We start from the raw sequence: 7620 nt of genomic DNA, 5'->3' as shown, positions 1-7620 counted from the left end.
AGGACAGATAGTCAACATCAAACAGTTAGAATGAAACCAATGTCATTTCATAAGGAAAAAATATTTTGAATTTTCATTTTATATATTTAGTTGCTCAGGTGACAAGTTGAAGGTCTTTAGTATCCTCACTATCCTGTAGTATAATGCAATAAAAAGTAGATGACCATTATTTTTACCATTATTGTGATTGGTCTTTGACAAGCGATTACAAATAATATGTTATATGCAGTATATATTTATCGGTGAACGGATATCTTGATAGTTAATGAAAGCATATTTATAACTACTGCTTTAAATTTAGCAGGAATAACTTGCAGATTATGCTCCAGATTACGTTCAATAAAACATATGCTGATGCGAAGAATTATTTTCATTTTCTTGGAAGAATTAGTGACATACATTTTGAACCATATTCTTCAGCTTTTACCATTCACATCCGCAAAATCTTATATTATCATATAAAGGAAAGTAAATGCTTTAAACAATTTGGAATAAACTTTCAATTAAAATCTTGCTTGTATTTTGTAGATGCCTCGAAGAAAGAAGAAGTCTTTGGCAAAGAGAGAGATGTGGAGATCTCTTGAGAAGAGACTGACGGACCCAACTGAGGAAGTGGCCTCATTAAAAACACAGCCAATTGACATAGACTTGCCAAGGAAGTGGCCTCGTTAAAAACACAGCCAATTGACCTGACGAGTGACGTGACTGAGGAAGTGGCCTCGGTAAAAACACAGCGAAGTGACCTAGCTCGTAAGAGCGCTTATGAACTTGCCAATGAATTTGCCAATGAATTGCTTAAGAACTTGCCAATGAATTGCCAATGAACTTACCAATGAACTTGCCAATGAAGTTTGCAATGAAGATTGCAAAAGCGCCAATGAAGTTTGCATGATGAGATTTGCCAAATGAAGTTTGCATGATGAGATTGCCAAATGAAGTTTGCATGATGAGATTGCCAAATGAATTGCCAAATGAATATCCAAAAGAATTGCCAAATAAAACGCCAGATGAAGCTATGGTTAAAGGTAAGGATGACTTGCAACAGAGCATACAGCAAAGTAAACAAAAACATGCTGAAATTGGAGATGTGAATGAAATGCCCCTCCACAAACTTGCCAAGAACTTGAATGTGTCTCAATGTGATGGTTGTGAATCTAAATTAACTTCCAAGAATGCTGGCTCCAATAACACTACAGATGTTGTTTATGAATCTGGGAGAAAAACTAGTCAATTCAGAAATCACCATCAAAAGAAAAAGCCACTGTATAACATAATGCTGATAACTGGCAAATCAGACAGGAAAAAGATTCCAGTGAAAAAACCAGTAAGAAAACGTGTTAAAAAGCCTATTTACAATATCATGATTGCTTCTGCGAAATTGAATAGGAAAGTGGTGCCATCAAAGAAACAAGAACACCTGAATGAATTTGTAGCGAAACCAGTCAAGCACAAAATATACAGCCGCACATCAAAATTAAGGTTTTCTTGTGATTTTCATTCTTCAAATGGAAGAAGGGTTAAAACAAGAGACATAAAAATAAAACCTAATGAAAGTGCTAAGTATATTGCAAGTAATCCTCTTAAACGGCTGACAAAAAAAGAGAAAAACAAGAAAAAACTCTGGAAACGAAGAAAGCTGTAGGTTCAAAAGAAATCATTCAAAATTAACTAAAAAAGATGCAAGGAAAGATATTAGTGGTGAAAATGATAAGAACTCTAAGGAGGAAGTTTTCCCTGTTGAACTTGCCAATGATGAATCTGTGGGTACTTTTGCACCAAATCACAGAAATACACTTCAGCAAAAAACAAACAAAAGAAAGTCCAGACAAAACATTGATGATAAGAATTTGAAAAAACAAAAGAATGAAAATTCTGAAGATGTCATTATTACTAGACATGTCAATTCAGATACAGAAGAGAATATCACAACTATCCAACCAAACACATAGCATATTTGCAAGTTATTCCCAGTCCGATAATACATTTCCAAGTATTTCAAGAGGTCGTCAATGTACTTGTAATTCACTAATGATGCTTCTTTATGCCAGACACAGTAAGTCTTTACTACTGATCTTCTTGATGAAGTCCTACACAAAGGAGACGAGCTCTATCACACCGTCATATCTGATCTTCGAGCAAGTGGAAACTTCAGGTCTTATCTGCTGCAATTTGAGGAACTCCCCTCCGACATTCATACTTCATGTTATAAATGCCATATAGAAAAACGGAACATGTTTGTTGGAATTATCAATAACCATAACAATTCCAATTTGTTATCCCTGCATTCATCTGTATGTTCAATGTTTCAACAAGACAATATGGGATTGATAACAATAGGGTCAATTACATCAGCATTTTGGAAAACACATGATGGATACTTTCACTTCTTTGATTCCCACCCCCATGGTAATGATCTATTAGATGCACAAGGAGGTAAAGCTATTCTTTGCACTTTTCCAAACATCACTGACCTTGTTGGATATATGAAAAAGTATTATGCAAGCTTGAATTTGTCTGCAAATGAACAGTTTGAAATACAGCCTCTTGTGATACATACTGATGCTGTGACGCAACAAAATGCAACACCGCTTTCACTCACATTAGTGGAGAAAAGAAAACATTCTAACAGGTTTGAACTTCTCAATAAATATTTTGAAGATCAAAAGTATTTCAATCAAGCAAAAAAAGAGACCTCTGACTTAACTACAGGAAATGATCTCGATATTACAGATAAGAGCACTGTCCAAAACAAGACGGAAACAACAAATTCAAAGGTAAATAGAAGAAACTATTTTAAGAAATACAAGCAAAACCAAAGATCAAGTGAAAACTACAGAAATAGAGAAAGAAAGCAAGGCCACACAAGCAAGCAGAAAGCAAGAACAAATGACAAATATCGAGCATCTGAAAGAATGAAAGAACAGAAAAGAAAACGGAAAGTAAGAACAGATGATGGATACAGAGCTTCTGAAAGAACAAAAGAAAGGAAAAGTAAACAGAGAGCAAGAACAGATGATGAATACAGATCATCTGAAAGAACAAAAGAAACAGAGAGTAAACAGAGGGCAAGAACAGATGGTGAATACAGAACAAAAGAAAGGAAAAGTAAACAGAGAGCAAGAACAGATGATGAATACAGAACATCTGAAAGAACAAAAGAAAGGAAAAGTAAACAGAGGGCAAGAACAGATGGTGAATACAGAACAAAAGAAAGGAAAAGTAAACAGAGAGCAAGAACAGATGATGAATACAGAACATCTGAAAGAACAAAAGAAAGGAAAAGTAAACAGAGGGCAAGAACAGATGGTGAATACAGAACAAAAGAAAGGAAAAGTAAACAGAGAGCAAGAACAGATGATGAATACAGAACATCTGAAAGAACAAAAGAAAGGAAAAGTAAACAGAGGGCAAGAACAGATGACGAATACAGAACATCTGAAAGAACAAAAGAAAAGAAAATCAAGCAAAAAGCAAGAGAAAATTTAGATTATAAATATAACGAAGCGAAAATGAAGCAGAGAGTTAGAACTCATGAATGTTATCGAAATCAGGAAAGAGTAAGAGAACTTATTAGTAAAAGGCGGGCTCGTCTGTCTAAATATTACCAAGAAAAAGAACGAATCATAAAACAAATTTCAAGGAAAAATTCAACAAATAATAAAGAAAGAAAGGCTGCCAAAAGAACAAAAAGGTTGCAGAGAAATGACCCTATATTCAAACTGAAAGAGTTGCACTGTAAACGAGGAATGTATTTGAATGATGTCATCAAAAAATTTCACAAAACAATAGCAGAAGGTCCAGTGTATGTCTGTACAAGTTGTCACCAAACTTGGTTTAAACACTCGGTAACAGAAGTAAATAGAAATGTTGACCATAGTTCTCTTTTTACTAGATGTACTACTAATTACATATCAAAGACTGATAAGGAATGGATTTGTAGAACTTGTTCTTCATCATTGAAAAGTGGGAAAATGCCAACATTATCACTTGCAAATCAAATGTCATTTCCTGATAAACCAGCAGAACTGAATTTGCATCAGCTTGAAGAAAGGTTAGTTGCATTGAGAATCCCTTTCATGCAAATGCGTGAACTTCCCCGAGGTGGTCAATTAAGTATTCATGGAAATGTTGTAAATGTTCCAGTTGATATACAACCAACCATTAAAGCGTTGCCGAGACAGTTCGAACAAACTACCATTCCGGTGAGAATTAAAAGAAAACTGTCTTATAAAAAGTGTGAGTTTACTGAAAATGTTCGACCATTGCATGTTTTGACTGCTTTACATTGGCTTTTTAACAATGGTGAACTTTATAAAGAATCTGGTGTTGAAATAGATGAAGAGTGGTTTTCAAAGGTGGATCAAAGTGCCAAAGAAATCATTAACACATTCATAGCATCTTCCTCAAATCAAAATGAAGATCAGTCTGATGATGAAGGTCAGGACTCCGACACATTCAGTGAAATAGCAGATGAAGACAGGGTGATAGGAAACGCTGATACATTGATAGATCCTGTATGTCCACAGAATGACTCGATATACACATTTGCTCCTGGTGAAGGTCAGCGTCCTTTGAGTTTATACTCTGACAAAGATGCGGAAGAGTTATCATTTCCTTCCATATTTTGTGGCAAACGTCGCATACCGAATACCCAAAGGGAAATAAAGGTTAATTACAGTGATGTTGTAAAATGGGAACTCCGAAATATTGATAGACGAGCAGCTAATTCTGTACCAAATCTCTTCTTTAAAATGAAAAAGATACAGATGAAGCAGATATCAGACAAAGTTTATTTGGCACTAAGAAGATGCAAAAGTAAAGACAAAAATGTTACTGCTGCTGAAGCCCTTAATCAGACACGCATGGACAAGTTGGTAAACCTTGATGAAGGTTTCTACATATTCAGAACTCTTAGAAACTCCCCGCCCTACTTAGAAAAGAGAAAGAAAGATGTTTTTGCAATGATTCGCCAACTTGGACTACCAACATGGTTTGGATCACTGTCTGCAGGTGATACAAGGTGGCATGACCTCTTAAGAATTCTAGGGGAGTTAAATGATAACATATCATATACAAACCAGCAAATAAATAATATGACATGGATCAACAAAACTACTCTGGTACAAAAAGATCCAATTACCTGCACTAGATATTTTGACCACCGTGTTCAACAATTTATCAATACAGTTTTGAAATCAGACCATGCTCCTCTTGGAACATTGACAGACTACTTTTATCGTGTTGAATTTCAACATAGAGGTTCACCTCACATACACATGCTTATGTGGATAAACGATGCTCCAAAATACAAGGAAGATTCAAATGACAAGATAGCTGAATATGTTGAACATTATACATCATGTCAGTCAAATGTTCCTGATAACTTGAAATCACTTGTAGACATACAGACCCATAAACACTCAAAAACTTGTAGAAAAAAGGGAAAAGCTGTTTGCAGATTTGGGTTTCCACTACCCCCAATGTCAAGGACAATGATTTTAGAACCTTTAGATGAAGGCAATGAAATGTTGAAAAAGAAATATTCTGAAATCCAAGAGAAAATCACAAAATTAGCTGACATTGAAAATTTAACATTTGAAGATTTCCTTACTGATGTAGCTGGTATAACAGAGGAAGAATACATTTTGTGCATAAGGTCGTCCCTTAAATCTCCAAAAGTGTTTTTGAAAAGACAACCCTGTGAAGTACGAATTAATCCTTACATGACTTCTTTGTTAGAGGCATGGAATGCAAATCATGATCTTCAATTTGTTCTTGACCCATATGCATGTGCGGTATATATCGTAGCTTACATTAGTAAATCTCAAAGGGGAATGAGCTTACTTCTTGATGAAGCATGTAAAGAGGCACGAAGAGGCAATATGGATATAAAGAGACAAGTTCGTCATATTGGAAACAAATTCCTTAACAGTGTAGAAGTCAGTGCACAAGAAGCAGCCTACCTAACTTTGCAACTCCCTCTGACAAAGTCATCAAGAGATGTTGTGTTTTATCAACACATCCGAGTCACAAAACCGAACGTTTCTTCTTAAACAAAAAGATGTGTTGGAAAAACTTCCTCAAGATTCTACTGACATAGAAAGTGACAACATTGTGAAAAGATATGCAAAGCGTCCAAAGCAATTACAAAAAATGTGTCTTGCTGATTATGTTGCTGAACTGGATATAAGTTATCCAAAGAAAATGTCATCACCGGAAGAAATCAATGATGATGATCTAAGTAAATCTGATTCTGAAGATGAAGATGATCCAGACAATGTAGATAACTGGACTGAAATAACGTTACCAAACGGTACCAGTATCCGCCGAAGAAAACATCGTAAAGTTATTCGCTATGTTAGGTACAGTGTAAAAACTGATAGTGAAAATCATTACAGAGAGAAACTCTTGTTATTCTTTCCATGGCGAAATGAAACAACCGATTTGTTGGGGCAATTTCAAACATATGAGGATCATTATCTGTATGTAAAACATGTTGTAGATAACAAGTGTGCTGAATATGAACATCATACAGATGAAATTGATAGTGCCTTACAAAGAGCACATGATGATCTCAATGATGAGTTTGATCAGATAGCTCCATTAACTCAGCATACCGAGCAGGAAGATGAACGTGAAGGTTCACATGAAAGTAAACAATTTATATACTATAAGCCAGAAACTGCTGCTCATCAAGAATATGATATAGGTGTTGACCTGGGTATATCACAAACAGCTGCACATGTAGAACATTCACCAACTCTCTTACCAAATGAGGAATATCTTCAACTTGTGAGACAGCTTAACTTGAAGCAAAAAGAATTTTTCTTACATGTTCTACACTGGGTTAAAACAAGAGATGAACCTTTATATGCTTTCCTAACGGGTGGTGCTGGAGTAGGAAAATCTGTTGTTATCAAGGCATTATATCAGGCATTAAAAAGGTGTCTTTGTTCAGCAGAAGGTGAAAACCCTGACAACTGTAAAGTTCTTCTATGTGCTCCTACAGGAAAAGCTGCTCACAATATCAATGGCACTACCATACATGCTGCCTTCAAAATCCTACCAAATCGTGGTTACCAAAACTACCATGTAGATTCTGACACACTAAACACCCTCAGAGTCAAATACAGAGATCTGTCTGTTGTTATTATTGATGAAGTGTCTATGGTGGGAAATAAGATGCTGTCACTTATAAATGAGTGTTTTCAAAAAATCAAAGGAAATCAGAGTCAGTTATTTGGCGGGGTCAGTGTAGTGCTGATAGGTGACTTATATCAATTAAAACCTGTTATGGACAAATGGATTTTTGCAGGCTTGGAAGAGCACATGGGTCCTCTTGCAACCAACCTTTGGACATCTTTGTTTACAATGCATGAATTAAGTGAGATCATGCGTCAGAAAGATGACAAAGATTTTGCTGAACTCCTTAATAGATTGCGTTCGCTGGAAAATAGCACACTTTCAAATGAAGATCTCGCAACTCTGAAAACAAGAATTATTAATTCTAGTGATGCACATTATCCAAGAGATGCACCACATCTATTCACAACAAACAAACAAGTTGATGATTTCAACAAAGAAGTATTCGACCTTGCATCAAGTACAAAAGTGACTGTA

Source organism: Argopecten irradians, chromosome 14 (genome assembly GCF_041381155.1).
Source record: "Argopecten irradians isolate NY chromosome 14, Ai_NY, whole genome shotgun sequence".
Lineage (NCBI taxonomy): Eukaryota > Metazoa > Mollusca > Bivalvia > Pectinida > Pectinidae > Argopecten > Argopecten irradians.
The sequence above is the reverse complement of the archived record's forward strand: the minus strand, read 5'-3'. Positions refer to the sequence as shown.